The following is a 16,253-nucleotide window of genomic DNA, read 5'->3' as shown; positions in this document are numbered from 1 at the left end:
TTGTAAACATATTTTGTTAAAGCAAGTCAGTTTTTTCCGCAACACATAAAATACATTTTTCCAAGAAAGTTTAGCCTTTGTCACTAATGAAACCACTAAATAAAGACATAAATATAGAAATCTTAAGATTTGTTTTATTTAATGTTGGTAGCAGGATGAACTGTCAGAGTGTATATTTTGTCGCAGAGTTGCTACAAGATGTTAACAGTGAAAAAGGTATTTAGAAATGAGTTATTTCAAGATGAAAAAGAAAACATACACGAAACATGGTTTCATTATGACCAGAATCGGTCTTGAGATATTTTTAACTTGATTTACAGTATTTGAAAGGTATGTCTTAACACCGATACTACAGTGCTTAAGTACTGCTCATGTATATGTTTCTAGGTTTATATTATGCATTTCATATGGTCAAATTACTTTTTGAGCAACTAATAAGAAGCGCGAAACGGTATCTGTTTTAGTTTCGTTTTGTGCTGGGACCCGTGGATTGATTAGAGATATCAAGTACATACAAGTCATTTTTTAAATGTTGTAGTTCGTCTTGAAAAAATGTTACGAGTACATCATCTATCAACAATTACACAGGTTCTGTTTCCATATTGCGGATTTTGGTTATGTAATATTATTTTCTAGATTTCACGTTGTGAATATATGATTTGGGCAAACAGAGCCGCAAAGAAGTACATTATTGGTTGTTGTTTTTTTTTTGCAGTTTTATCTAGAACAAGCGATGCTTAAACCTTTGTCTGATTCTTGTGAAACTATCCACACGACAGTTACAGTACCTAGGAGTTGACTTCAGTGATGTCACTGATGGGATGTTTCTAAAAATCCTTCCTCTGTAAAACGTCTTCTCTGGTTGTCCTGCATATGTATTCGCTAATGAAGCTGTGTGTTCTGAGCCTGGATCTCTACATTTCTGTATGAACCAGCTTAGAGGGCTAAAGACAGCTTGTGTTTAAATTGAGTGTAAGGCAATTTATGCTTCTAAAGTCATGGTCAGCATTTATTTATGTACTGTGCTGTAAACTTGTTCTGTTAAAGTCACATTATTTTATAGCGTTTTTATAGCGTTATCAAATCCAGTGGCGCTGTGTGTTAGTTTCCTGACTCCCATGTTAAATGGTCTGTGATTGAAACCTGTAAAACCGGTTTAATTCGTCACAGCCAGCACTCTTCAGGTGTGAGGGTCTTCTGCTCAGAATGAAACGCTAAAATGTTTGTGTATATTCTAATGGTAGTGGGGGCAGGGTGTGTGGGAACAGGTTTGGTTGAAATTGCATTGGAGATCTATGTTCTTCACACCTGAAACATTTTCTCTGAAAGCATTTTCTTCACAGTTTAACCGATCTTGTTACAGCATGTTACAGTTTACTATTATTAACCATATTAATTTTAAGTGCTTAATGTAAAATCTTGTAAAAATATATTTTCATTGTTCAAATATACATTAAGTCTGACTATCATATAATAAGTTAAATATAAAACTAAAGAAAAAATAGGGTTAAATATAATTCAAAATATTTTGCTAACAATGTTAACTGTTGATGAATAATAAAATTTATTAACTAAGGAGTAGGATGGCACAGTTGTTAGTATGTTTTTTGTTTTGTTTCTTTTTCATAAATACAACAGTAGTACCTGATGTCTCAGTGGCTTTCAAAATTAAATTATGCATGCAAACCTGTGAACTAGAAAGATAACTAAGATATCCATCCATTATATTCCATAATATCCATGAAATATATGGCGCTGAAATATGTGTGACGCAGTGGTGGCCTGACACGGTGAGGTGCCCTGGCAGCTGTATGATGCAGTGGTGGCCTGACACGGTGAGGTGCCCTGGCAGCTGTATGACGCAGTGGTGGCCTGGCACGGTGAGGTGCGCTGGCAGCTGTGTGATGCAGTGGTGGTCAGGTATGTAGAGGTGTCGAGCGAGGCATGCTTTTTGCACGCATGAAGTAAATCCCACGATCGCTTTTGAACTTGGACAAAGTCCTTCCAAAGGAGCGCTATGCGCAAAGATTTAACAAGCTCAACCCCCGCCGACGATTTGGTGTGAAGAAGCAGAACATTCAAGTTTCACAGACAGAAGCAGCACGCCAGCACAGCCAACATTAAAACGGAGGGCACACTACGATTTGCATTGACACAAAAGTGATCTGGGCAGACGTCGTTCCCTGCATAACGCAAAAAGTGGCAAGGCGCTTTTGGGTTGAGAGGACGCAAGAAGGTTTTTGTTTTGTGCCTTGATGTCAAGCTGAGAAAGTATCTTTAAACACTTTGCTTAGTTTCTCGGGAGACTGCCAAAAAGCAGTTCCCTCCCTTTCGTCTGAAGCCAGCTGAAAGGGGGTCTCGACAGAAGCACCTGGCAGCGGTGGGATTCGAACCCACGCCCCCGAAGAGACTGGAGCCTTAATCCAGCGCCTTAGACCGCTCGGCCACGCTACCCGCTGTGTGTTGTCTCTTTGTCTCATTACTTGCCTGGAGGAAGCCGGGTGGGTTTTGCTCTTGTCGCCCGACTTAGTGGCGTTATGACCGTGGAACCGACTGCACCTGCTTTTTCTGAGATGCTTCCCCTCTCATGGCGAGATCTCGACTTCTTTAACACCTCTGGATAAAGATCTTCTGTGGAGCAGGTTTCAGACCTCTGCGTACAGCACCCTTGATGTCATTTTATTTTTACAGCAGCCGCATCCGGAAAGTTGTGTCTTTTACGTTTTATTTGAACAACAAAACTACATACAATACAAACAAGAGCACATATAACGTATCAAGAAAATCGTCAGGGGCACATGCTATAATACAATTACACTTTATGAAAAACAATTACACAAGGTAAATAAAGATAAGGTCCGCACAGCTTGTTCTTACATTTCGAAAGAGTCCGTAAATACCCCTTTACGTCTATTTTGAACTGTTCAAACGTAGGACTCTTCCCAGACCATTTCACTTTATACCACATTCCTAAACGAGGATGCTTCTCCTGTTTTAGAACTATTTTGGGCGGTATGGCTTATACAGCACACCCACAGTATTCTAATGGTGGACTGCAGATCTGTGCTATAGTTCAGTCGAATTCAAAGGATCCAGCAATCGTACTGGATTTGACTGGGATTCTGAAATGTCTCTTGCAAAAGTATTCGGGTTTGCTTGAACCTTTGATACAAAAAGTGATCTGATCTGAAACTAGCCAGCTTACAATCTCTGAGGTAGTTGTCACTAAACTCGGACGTGATGTGGCACACATGTGCCGTGTGCCTTTACTTTTGTAAAAAACTGGTACTGGGAAAAGTTTCTTAATATTTCTTTTGATTAGCATGCAAGAAAATGTGATTTTACCTATGGAATTTCCCGCCAGTGTGGAGCTTGAATTCACAACCTTGAGACTCAGTGTTCAAGAGTCACAGAAGAGGTCAGCCTGGTCTTCAGTTTGCCAACGATAAGCTCCGGCAGTGCTCCTCTGTAAAGCAGATTGTTCGGATCGGTTATGTAGGACGGTACTTCGATACTAAGATCGTTTGCAGCACACGCATGGTTTCCCCCTTCACGCAAAAAACATAGACGAAGGAAGCTCTATTGTCTTGGGCTGCTGACTCCCAGATTTAAAGCGCTCTGGGTGCCAGCTAAGTCTCTAACAAGCACACTATAAAGACAGGAATTACACTTTGCTCACGTCACGCATGGAATGGCGAGGCTTCTTGATCCAATATTATCTAGTCTTACCTCATATGGTGCCGATTCCTGGTTTTCATTTAAGAAAGAGCACTGCAAACACCGTAAACAGTGCAAAACGTGTGATGAAAGAAGTCTTTTCCCCCCTTTGTCTAAAGCAGAACACAGCGGAGTCATGCCGAGGGTTGTGAGATCAAGATTTCAGTGGAGCACTGTCGTCTACGTCTTTAGCTACATGAGTTGGACATCCTCTTGTACACGGAAAGCAGATTGAGATCCTCTGACATGAAAAGTGCCAGATAAAAGCCATTTCTCATCCTTTCTCTTAGTGGTGGAGTTATCGCATGTAAATGAGGCAACTTGCAAGGCGAGCAGGCTCGGTGCACACCGAACGCAGATGTCTCAGAGCAGTTGAGACGTGTCCAAGTGGCTGTCAAAGGACAGTACTTTGCCGGCACCGTGGCTTAGTTGGCTAAAGCGCCTGCCTAGTAAACAGGAGATCCTGGGTCCGAATCCCAGCGGTGCCTTTCTTCCTGTCTTACTGTACAGAATTTATCCTTATGGGCAAATCCCATACCTTTTAATTCAGGTGAATGCAAGTGTTCGTTTCCTTTCTGGAACAACTTGTTTTGAAAGAAATCTATACAGCTTGAGAAAGATGAAACACAAATCTTGCTTATCAGTGAAGAAGAGGTGCTCCCAGCAGGCCAGCTAATACCAGCAAGTTTTTTTTCACCCTGACCCAGAGAATGGAGAAAAGTGAGGCGCCTGTGGCTCTGCAGTGTAATCAGTTCGGGAGTTCGGCGGTTAGCTGAAAGAGTGGTAAATGGAGCTTGCCCCAGCCCGTCCTTATTCTTTTAAAGAGGATAAAAAATTAACTTCGCCGCCATTACTACCAGCTTTAAAAGACTGCCATGGGCACGGAAAAAAACACACTACAGATGACTTTTCTGGAACCGAAGCAGAGATTCCTTTACGAACCAACTGATAAAGCTCAGCCAGTGAATACTGTTAACAGAATGTGAAAGCACGATCAACTTTGTAACTGCAACCACAGGAAAAACAGCAAGAAGCAGGCTCCATTCCCCATTTAAATCTGTCGTGCGAAGCATGCTTTTTGCACGCATGAAGTAAATCCCACGATCGCTTTTGAACGTGGACAAAGTACTTCCAAAGGAGCGCTATGCGCAAAGATTTAACAAGCTCAACCCCCGCCGATGATTTGGTGTGAAGAAGCAGAACATTCAAGTTTCACAGACAGAAGCAGCACGCCAGCACAGCCAACATTAAAACGGAGGGCACACTACGATTTGCATTGACACAAAAGTGATCTGGGCAGACGTCGTTCCCTGCATAATGCAAAAAGTGGCAAAGCGCTTTTGGGTTGAGAGGACGCAAGAAGGTTTTTGTTTTGTGCCTTGATGTCAAGCTGAGAAAGTATCTTTAAACACTTTGCTTAGTTTCTCGAGAGACTGCCAAAAAGCAGTTCCCTTCGTCTGAAGCCAGCTGAAAGGGGGTCTCGACAGAAGCACCTGGCAGCGGTGGGATTTGAACCCACTCCCCTGAAGAGACTGGAGCCTTAATCCAGCGCCTTAGACCGCTCGGCCACGCTACCTCCGATGTACTTTGACAACTTAACTTCTGGATTTAGAGACATTTACCTTAGTGTCGGTATACTAAGATGTTTTGGTAACGAGGAAGGAGGGACAAAGCAAATTGGCAGAATGTGTGCTATTTTTAGTCCTCACATGCCAGAGGGTCAATATTAAAAAAAATGTAACAGTATAATCTCTTGTACTTCACAATTTAATAGTGTCTGTTACATTGTGTCTCACACCTCAGTGTCAGAATTGTGAGACGAGTTTGTAATCAGGAGGGAGGGCCATAGCAATTCAGCAGAAATTGCATTCATCTTTTCCCAATGCATTCTCACATGGCATTTTCTCACATGCCATGTTCAGAGGGTCATATTTTTAAAATGGTACCGTAAAATGTCCTGAAGTTCAGGATTTTGACAGTCCGTTATATTGTGTCTCACACCTTGATGTCAGAAATATGAGACGATTTTAAAATCAGGAGGGAGAGCCCTAGCAATATAGCAAACAGTGCATTTACCATTTGCCAATGTATTCTCTCATGCCATGTTCAGAGGGTCGTATTTAAAAAAACAGTACAGTAAAATGTCCTGAAGTTCAGGATTTTGATAGTCTTTTCCATTGTCTCTCACACATCTGTGTCAGAATTTTTAGACATTTTTATAACTAGGAGGTAGGTTCACAGCAATAAGCAGAAAGTGCGATCACGCCCTGCTCATCCTCAGTTAACCATATATTCTCATATACCATGTTCTAAATGTCCCATTTAAAACTGCTATATTAAAATTTCTTGCAAAAAGCAAGAGTTTGAGACTTTTTATGATCAGAAGGCAAGGTCGTGGAAAATATGCAGAAAGTTCCAGTGAATTTACGTTTTGCCTTTGTCTTATTTACTCGTGGTATAACATGCCAGTTTGTTTTATTGTGAGTTGTGTTTCTGAAATGTGTTTCATACAAAAATGCAATTTGGACAGTCTCTACTTACATATTCCATTTTACTGAGGATATGTACAGTAATACATCTGGATAAGTATTTTTAAAAATGACTGTAGAGAGCCATCTACAGGCGAAAGATGACATAACATCACAGCAGCAGCATTTAAAATGGAAAGAGAAACGCGAAGCAGCAGCTGGTGAATAAGAAGCCAACTTCAGCCTCGTTAATGCAATAGCATTAGGTGAGGTGGAAAAATATTTCTTGCTCTGAATCTTAACATTTTTATAGGAGGTGTTCTAGGACTTCTTGCCTCAGAAAAAAAAACTGCCAGTACATCACTTATTTTTACTCCATCAATAGCAGCAGTGTTATCAGTACTGAGCCCTAAATGTAGGTCCTGTCATCATATAAAAAGTCGAAAGTATCGACTGCATTCAACTGATAAAATGTATCTTCTATGAGAGTTACATCTTTATCCAAAATACATCGGAAACAAATTTGCACATTTTTTTGGGGATCCTGAAGACTGAGAATCAAAACATTTTTTTCCCTTCTTTCCAGGACGAAGGATTATTCAGATGCAAACATTGTCCCAAAATCAATGTACTTTCCTATCGCTGTTGCTTCTTCAAATCCTTCATCTGAACGTCGATATTGAAATATGATATCGTACAAATTGTGGTTTTCTTTTTAAAGCAAATTTTATGCTTCAAATTAAATAAATGTTATTTATTATGAATATGCCAGAACTTTTTCAGTACTTAAGAGGGTTCTGCCATTTTAGATGTTATGCTGTTCCTGTCTGATTTATCAAATGTGTCATTTAAATCTCCCGTCATTTCTATATCAGTCTGAAGGCCTTGAAGTAAAGATTGCAATTCATCCAAAAATGCAATTCATCCAAAAAAAGTTTCCCACTGGTGATACATACAAGGAAATGAATGTACATTTTCCCCCCAAATCAACAAATTTAAAATCAAATACCTCCCTCATCTGCAGGTGGAGAGAATAATGTCAGAATAAATACAGGATTAAAAGTCAGGAGCATTGATAGTCCTATTTTAAAATGACACTAAAATGCTCACAATATATTAAAAAGCTCTGTAAAATAATAAAAAAATTAAAACAAGGTAAAAAGAAATAATACACAGTTATAAAGCTCAGGAATTATCAATGGGAACATACAATGGGTTGATATGATTTAAAAAATAAAATATTTGAAAAAATCCACTTACAATATGCTAAAAATGGCAAGAATACTTAAAACAGGTTTTAAAATTAAAAAAAAATAAAACAAGTTAAAAATAAATACTAAATGGGTTTAAAATTCAGGAATGTGATTGGTCAGATGCTTACAATGAGTGTTGCTGGTGTTTCGTGTGATTTACTGAAATGAAAAAAAATTCAATTTAAAAACGGCAAGAGCTCATATGAAAAAAAAGTTCTTAAGTATCTTTGTTGTAAGAGCTGCACCAGAACTAGTGTATTCATATACATCAGAAAAGTAGCTGAACTTGACTGGTTTATATTCAGTTATATGCATTGGGGACGAAAAGGAGACTTACATGGATTTTATTAGGTTTTAGGAATCAGAAAATTTATTTTTACACATTTATGCCTACGAGCAGAAATAACTTCCTGCTTTCAGCGCTTTTATTGTTTCTGCTTGTAACCTCGAACAGAGAAACCTAGTACTGACTCACAGAAACGCCCCGGAGTTTCTGTGTTTCTGGGATTTAAGAGGGATGTACTGTATGAAGACAGTAAAGGGAGTTTTTTTTTCCCGCTGTAGAGTATGAAGGCGGTTTGATGAGTCTGGAGGGAGGAGACGAGCATTCCGCACGGGGAGCGCAGAACAACGAGTTTCACCTGCAGCTCGCCGAGTCCTGTCCTATATAACCGCTGAGCCTGGGACACACTGAGTCTCTAACCAGTGTTGGAGATGTAAAGGGTTAAACCCAGAAGTCAAGAGTGGAGTTTTTGTATAAGTGTAAGATTAAGGGAATAGGGCTTTGGTGGGTTTGGTGCACAGAAGAGGTTTCGGTTTAGGTTTAGTTTGCTTTTGACACATTTGTAACGGCCATGGCGGCCTGTAGAGTCGGCATGCGCCGTTACTTTTGCTCACGTTTGGTGTATAAGGGTGGTGAGGGTAGAGGTGAGGGTAGTGAGGGTGGTGAGGGTAGAGGAGAAAAAAAGATGTGGGCCTGATTAGAATGTTTGAATGGCAGAAGCTGATGGATCTTTCTAATGTGGTGTGAGCCTGATCAGTACCTGGATGGGAGACCTCCTGGGAAAAACCAAGGTTGCTGCTGGAAGAGGTGTTAGTGGGGCCAGCAGGGGGCCCTCACCCTGTGGTCTGTGTGGGTCCTAATGCCCCAGTATAGTGACGGGGACACTATACTGTAAACAGGCGCCGTCCTTCGGATGAGATGTAAAACCGAGGTCTTGACTCTCTGTGGTCATTAAAAATCCCAGGGCGTTTCTCGAAAAGAGTAGGGGTGTAACCCCAGCATCCTGACCAAATTTCCCATTGGCCCTTACCAATCATGGCTTCCTAATAATCCCCCTCTATGAATTGGCTACATTACTCTGCTCTCCTCCCCACTGATAGCTGATGTGTGGTGAGCGTTCTGGTGCACTATGGCTGCCGTCGCATCATCCAGGTGGATGCTGCACATTGTTGGTGGTGGTGGAGGGGAGTCCCCATTACCTGTAAAGCGCTTTGAGTGGAGTGTCCAGAAAAGTGCTATATAAGTGTAAGCAATTATTATTAATTCATAGAACTGTGATTGTTCGCATGTTTAATGAGATGGTGATGAAGGAAGATGTTGTGACATGGTTGTCTAAGTATTGTTTAGTGAAAGGTGAGCTTCAGAAAGTCTTGGATGATGATGGCATCTGGAACTGTGCATGGAGAGTACCTGTTTCATTGCATGAAGACAAAAAATGGTTATGGTGGATTTAAACATATTCCTTCTTTGATTGGATTAGGTGAAAATAGAGGCCTTGTGTTCTACCAAGGGCAGCCAAAACTGTGCAGGAGATGTGGGGAGCTGGGTCACTTTGTGGATGCCTGTACAAAGGTGGTGTGTGGTAAGTGCAAGGAAATTGGACATGCATATACTGAATGTACAAGCGTGAGGAAATGTAATCTCTGTGAGTGTGAAGGTCATGTGTTTAAAGACTGTCCAAATTCCTTTGCAAATAGAACAAAACTGGGAAGACCAATGCTCTTCCAATAGCCTGCCACCTGTGGAGACTGAAAGTGCTCAAATGAAATGTACAGAACACAGGGTGCAGTCTAAAAGAGACATTAGATTTAGAAAATGATTTAACTCTGAGCAGAAGAGTGAGGGAAGATCATTTTCCGAGTCCTCAGGTAGGTTTTCCCATGGGTTTAGATGTCTCCAATATATGTGATCTTACTGACCAAGCTTTAGAGCCAGAGACTCAAGGAGGGCAGGTGGAGGTATATCCTATGGATTGTGGGGGTGGTGGAGGAGGAGACAATTAAAGCAAAAGGGGGGGGAGGCCTGTATAGTAGGTGTCACCTACTGAATGATTGTAGCCAGAGCTTTAAGTCTCCCCTGGTCCTACTTAAGTATGGCTCTTAATATTGTGTCCATAAATGTGAGAAGCATTCACTCCAAGTTAAGGGCAAGGAATATACTATCATTTGTGAGGAAGGTAAATGCTGATATTGTGTTGTTACAGGAGTGTGGGTTACCCTTTAAAAACTGCCATAAGGATATGGAAGAACTGGGGACATTGGGCCCATCAATCTGGAGTGGGTCCAAAGAAAATAAATCTGATGGTATAGCTGTTCTAATTAAAAATAAGATGGTAGAGGTACGTCAGCACCTTGTAGTGAAACCAGGGAGAGCACTGGTGGTGTATCTGGGTTTCATGAATGTCTAATTTAAACTCTTAAATATATATTGTCTGAGTTGCTCACATGACAGATATGTCCTAATTCAGGAACTGAGTATATTGACTGGGATGGGATTTTAATTCTCTTTTAGAAAGAGAAGGCAGAATGAGGGGCGAGAGACGGGTCCAATTTGATAAATCATCAATATTATTGCAAACATTATGTAAAGATTTTAAACTGAAAGATGGCTTCAAACTTCATAGTCAGGGGAGGGCAGGTTTCACATGGCACTAGTCTAATGGGACCCAAGCCTCACGCATTTTGTTTTGATATGTGATTTTACTTGCACGACCGCAGGCCTAACCCCTGTTTTTTTTTCTCTGACCATTGTCTGCTGTCATGTACAATTTCTATTCCAACAGCTGTTACTGTGGGGAAGGGTGTGTGGAAGCTCGATATTTTGCTTCTGGAAGGTGAGGAAGTGACGCACAGGTTCAGGGAAAGATATAAGGAATGGCGGTCTTTGTATGACCTATTTGGCACAAGAGCACAGCGGTCGACCCTGCGCTCTGACCCCCAGCTTCTCTCCCTGTCTGTGTGTCTCATGGAGTTAGAAAGACCACAAGCTGTGCAAACTTCCAAATCTTTAACATCATTTCAAGGGTGTATGATAGATCATTCACAAGATCAAATGGTTGTTTATTATTGTAAGAACTGTAGTTCACTACTGTTCTTTTTACTCTTTTGCTTGCATTATACAGCCGTTAAGTGCATTTAGAACCTAAGAGATATCCAACTGATTAACCTGTCTGATGAATGTTAAATGGGTTGTGACATTTGGCAAAGTTTTTTGCAACATTATTTGTTTCATGAATACCATTCATCTCTATAACAACTTTCCTGTACCCTGAACATATGTTTTAAATTGCTTGATCCCATTTGGTGCAACCTTTCCGTTGTACTCGTAATGTGTTGTTTGCATTAGGAGTGTGTTAAATAAGCAGAAAAGAAGCCCGTTTCTTCTACTGCTTCTGATCTTATACAGTGGTCAGAATCTCTCATCCAAAAGCTGATGAGTGGGAGGGGGGGAAATTAGTGTGTAAAAAAACATTAAAGAGCATAAGGGTTTTCATCACATGGACTTGTTTGACTGTTTAGGATTAATGTTTTGGTGCCAGATCAATTAAAGGACAACAACCAGAAACACTGGTTCTCACACTGAACATATTCTCCTTCAATAATCTTTTTTACCAACAGGTGAGTGGAGTTGCCATGGGCACCAGAATGGGACCCAGCTATGCCAATATCTTTGTTGGCTGGGTAGAAGAACTCTTCTTCGCTTCCTACACTGGCTATGTCCCTGACCTCTACAAGCGATATATTGATGACTGCGACAGTGCCGCCACATGCTCCAACGATCAGCTTAAGTGTTTCCTGCACCATTTCACCAACTTCCACCTGTCCCTCAAATATATGGTTAACATATCTTCCACTACTCTTCCGTTTCTGGACATCAACTTCTCCATCAACTACCCCAGACTCTCCACTTCTGTTTATTACAAACCCACGGATTCACACAGCTATCTCTTGTTTTCACCCCAAACATACTAAAAATTCTCTCCCTTTTTCACAGTTCCTTCGGCTACAACAAATATGCAGCAACGACATCGACTTCCAGAATCAAACCCTCAAAATCTACTCCTTTTTCATCAACAGAGGATACCCCAGCAGTGTTATTGACAGGGCCCTTGCCCGAGCCAAAAACACCCCTCGGACCATCAACCCAATCAGGAACTCCCACCATAACAACCGCATTCCTTTGGTGCTTCCCTAACACACTTCCTATCCCCAGGACTGTTAACGACAACTTTTCCATCCTACAGGATGATCCCTCCATTGGGGCCCTCTTTTCTGACCACCCCATCATCTCATATCGCCAATCACCTAATCTGCGCAACCTTCGTGTTCACAGCTCCCTTGACCGCTCTCAGCAACCATCCACACCAGGTACTTTCCCCTGCAACAGAGCTCGCTGTATCGCCTGCAAGTACACATCCAACACCACACTCATTCAAGGCCCCTCAGGACAATTCTGGATCACCCAGATGGCATCTTGTACCTCCAGCAACCTTATTTACTGTATCTCTTGCAGTAAGCGCCCAGTTTCTCTCTATATTGGAGAAACAGGAAGGAGACTTGGAGACCGCTTCAGAGAACATGTCAGGGCTGTGAAGATTGAAGATCTCTCCAAAAACCACTGTTTCTCATTTCACCTCTGATGGCCATGACCACTCTAATCTCTCCATCTGTGTTCTCAAAGATGGTTTTCTGAACTCATACATTAGAAAGACTACCGAAACCAAACTTATCCTGCAGCTAGGATCACACCTTCCCCCTTCTCTAAACAACAGACTACTATTCTACTAAATTTTCTCCATTCATTGGAAGTTGTATTTCACACATCTCAACACCTATTCTGACTTCACACCTCTTGATTGCCCTCTCTTTCTGTCCCCTGCTCCCATCTCTCACTCCTCCTCCCTCCCAGCCTTTGTTCTCCCACTACATTACCTTTCCCTACTGCCTTTTCTCTCTCACACCTGAAGAAGGCTCCACAGCCGAAACATTGTTTTCTCTCTTCTTTTTTTTTCAGCCTGGAATAAACCTATTACTTGTTCCTTAACAACCGGAAACAATATCTTCGGTCTTTCCAGAGCTGTAAGTAGTCATTCCAAGTTTATTAACTTGTCTCTGTGCTTGTATGTACTCTTCAATAGCCACTGATGTTATTTACAGCAACTATTTTTAAAAATAAATTAGCATTTTTTTGGACTTCCTTTAAAGAATTGGCACATTTGGCAGAGCGGTGGCTCTGTGGCTAAGGATCTGCACCTGTGGCTGGAAGGTTGCTGGTTTACATCCCACGGTCGGCAGAGGAATCCTACTGTCACGGACGTCCAAAGGGACTCACCGTGGGGAGCAGGAGAGCGGAAAAAGACCCATATGTGTAGCGGCAAGACGGGAAAAAGGCCCGGGCTCATTAGTGCAAAGAGTTCAGGAATGCCGTATAGAAACCTATGCCCTCAGGGAGCGGACGTGGGGCGCCCTGGTGCTAGGCGGGTCTCAGGACATCCGAACGTCAATGCTGAGTGAGGACAGAGTGCAAGACCCGGAAATATATAGCCCAAGGGAAAGAGAAAGACCGGAAGGACAGCAGACCGGAAACTAGGGACAGGACAGAGAAGGAGCGCCCTCTGGCTGCAGAGGGCGTGACACCTACTCCATTGGGCTCCTGAACAAGGCCCTTAACCCCAACTGCTCCAGGGGTGCCATATAAATGGCTGACCCTGTGCTCTGACCCCCAGCTTCTCTCCCTGTATGTGTGTCTCAAGGAGAGCAAGCTGTGGCATGCAAAATAGGAATTCCTAATGCAAGAAATTGTATATGGTCAATACAGTGATCATATCTTATTGGCACATGGTAATCTCCAAGGAACAAGTAATAGGTTTATTCCATGCTGAAAAGAGAAGAAGAAAACACAATGTTTTGACCATGGAGCCTTCTTCAGTTATGATTTGATTTTTTACAATCATACCCACACAAACTTTGCAATTTTTAAAAATCTTGCAAACACAACCCAGATATGTTGACTTTAAAAAAAACAAAAACAATTTGGGGGGTATTTTTTTTTAAGAAACACATACTTCTTTTCTAGTTTTTTATGTGGCTGTGACTGTCAGAAATCCTCAGTGAAAAGGTATGCAGATCCTGTGCAGATGTAAGTAGTTATTGAGACAGGCGAACAATCCAGAACGTCAGGCGAGGTCCAAGGTCGAGAGGCAAAAGAGAGTCCATAACCAGTAAGCGAGATTCAGAGTAAACGCGAGGTAGAGCTCTCAAAGAGAAGACTCAATACCGAGTAGCGGGAAGTGGGTTTGAATGGTTAAAACAGTGCTGCTTGCCGCACAGTAGAGCATGTGGTGGTGGATTAACACATGTTGATCTCCACCAGTTGGCTGGTGGTCGTGACATTGACAGAATGCTGTTTTGTGATTGATGCTATATCAAAATATAGGGTCCCTCAAAAATTAAACACAGAAATAAAAACATTGAATGGATTTGTACATCTGTTGCACTCCTACACTATTAACATCCACTGGGAGTTGAATTTCAATTATGTTTCCACTTCATTCAGATGTGTTCCCTATTTTTCAGATTGTTGGCAATGCCACATGTTAAAGGAGGACAGAGAAGTAGGAGGCCAGACCTGTGGCTGGTGGAGTAGGGAATGAGATCAAAGAATTTCTGAAGTTTTTTAAGCTAGAAAAAAAAATTAAGTGGCATGACAATATGTGGTCAACACTGTCAAACAGAGTCCTTGGAGAGGATTGCTCCAGCAACAGGAAATGGTTATCAGTGATTTGGCATGAAGATAGAAAAAAAGTAAGAATCCAAGTGCTTAGGGCGCAGAAGGAGGTGAGTATTGGTAAGGATTCAAAACCAGATGACAGTATACAATCTATAGTCCATATTTCAAGTCAAAGTGAGAGACATAGTTTGGAAGGCAACACAGAGCTCAGAAGTTCATCAGGAGATACAGAAGATGCATGGGCTGCACACGGCAGCACAGACAGTGGTGACATGTTTGAAGGAGAAAAAATCTGTGTAGAATCAGAAAAAAATCCTGAAGAGCACAGTGAATATTCCCAGGGGGCAAGCTCCTCTGGGACGTCTCCTCAGGATAAAAGGGGATTAAGAAAGATTATGTCTGTGCCTAAAACTTTCCAAGTATGTCTGAAGGCTGAACAATGGAGAATAATACCACCTTTAAAAGGTACATCTAAACTAAGATGATCATGGACCCATATCTTATATAGAGAGTTCAGGAAGATAAATCCTTGCTGCCCAATAGCCTTCAAATACATCAGGAAAGAGAACAGCAGAAAAAAAACTTTCTTATAATTAAAGCAGTCTGTACTTTCAGTTCCTACCTTCAGTACCTTCAGTTCAGTACTTTCAGTTCCTGTAATGTAAAATATACAATGACAACAAGACAAACCAATGGGCAATGATGACATCACAATTGATGTTGTACTAGTAGGGCAAATACAACACAGTGAAAGGGAAACACAATTTCGACAGGCACGTCAGCCTTATCGTTGAAAGATTGCCCGTGCCCTCACAAAAGGAATCAGCAATGTGTACTACAGGCAGCTGAGCAGAACTCCGCTTGCTGAAATTGCAGCAGCCAATTTATCTAGGGCTCACAAGCAAGTATTAAACTTGCTTGGCAAGTTCGGCATTTAATTTATTCTGCGGAAACATCGTATCGGAATGAACTGCCCGAGATAAAAGAGTAATTGCGGCTTCAGATCGTTTTTACAGAGCATTGCGTTGTTCTGTTCATGCTGACTACACGCTTTAGATTTGTCATTTACTGCAAGCGTTGCTTTTCCAGGTTTTTCTGAAATTCCTCGCATTTGAGCCAGCACTAAATATTTCATTCCCGTCGCTGAATACATCGTGGAAACGGTATTTGCAACGGAATGCTGTCACACATGAAACCTCTTTGTTATTCGGTTCTGAAGTTTGAAAATGAAAATAAAACGGGGGTCACTTCATAGGCTTGAAAGAAGTCCAAGCAGCATAAAAACCCGCGAATTCTCACAAATTGCATTGTGCTGCACCTTTCTTCTGCTGCTGTTATAAATAAGCCTTAAATATTTGAATGCATACCTTACTGCTGCTAATCACATTCACGTGTTTACAAAGCTTTTTTCTGTCCGTTATGTTTTTGCTAAGCAGTTTCTCCGTTTCCCTCGTACTGTGATTGTCAGTGAGCACAAGAAGACTGAAACAGTGTAAAGGCAGGTAAAAAAGACAGGGTAAAACGCCTGACTGTCGGGAGTGGGATTTGAACCCGTGCCTCTATTTGGAGAGCGAAACACAAAGCTTAAAAGACACGAAGCTGTGAATTTGCTGTTTTAAACCGCTCGACTATCCTGAAAAAAAGGATGCTGATTGCACCAGTCGCATCCGATTTTTCGTAACTTTAGGACGATAGATACGACTGGACTAACACAATTTGTGGCGTTTAGCATGACATGGAAAACGGTACCAGAGCATTCGGGTCCGGACTACCAGACTCAGAAACAGTTTTTATCCCCGCACT

General features: G+C 41.6%; 2 non-coding genes across 2 annotated transcripts; both read right to left on the bottom strand.

Annotated features, from left to right (window-relative positions):
- Positions 1-2,372: 2,372 nt before the first annotated feature.
- Positions 2,373-2,454, bottom strand: trnal-aag (transfer RNA leucine (anticodon AAG)). Its single transcript has one exon. It is a non-coding gene; the product is annotated as a tRNA-Leu (tRNA).
- A 2,757-nt stretch (positions 2,455-5,211) lies between these two features.
- On the bottom strand, positions 5,212-5,293 carry trnal-aag (transfer RNA leucine (anticodon AAG)). The gene has a single exon. It is a non-coding gene; the product is annotated as a tRNA-Leu (tRNA).
- Between the last annotated feature and the right edge of the window lie 10,960 nt (positions 5,294-16,253).

Source organism: Lepisosteus platostomus, chromosome 5 (assembly GCF_059453375.1).
Source record: "Lepisosteus platostomus isolate fLepPlt1 chromosome 5, fLepPlt1.hap1, whole genome shotgun sequence".
In the NCBI taxonomy this organism is placed as follows: domain Eukaryota; kingdom Metazoa; phylum Chordata; class Actinopteri; order Semionotiformes; family Lepisosteidae; genus Lepisosteus; species Lepisosteus platostomus.
Note: the sequence above shows the minus strand (reverse complement) of the source record. Positions and strands in the feature narration are given on the sequence as shown.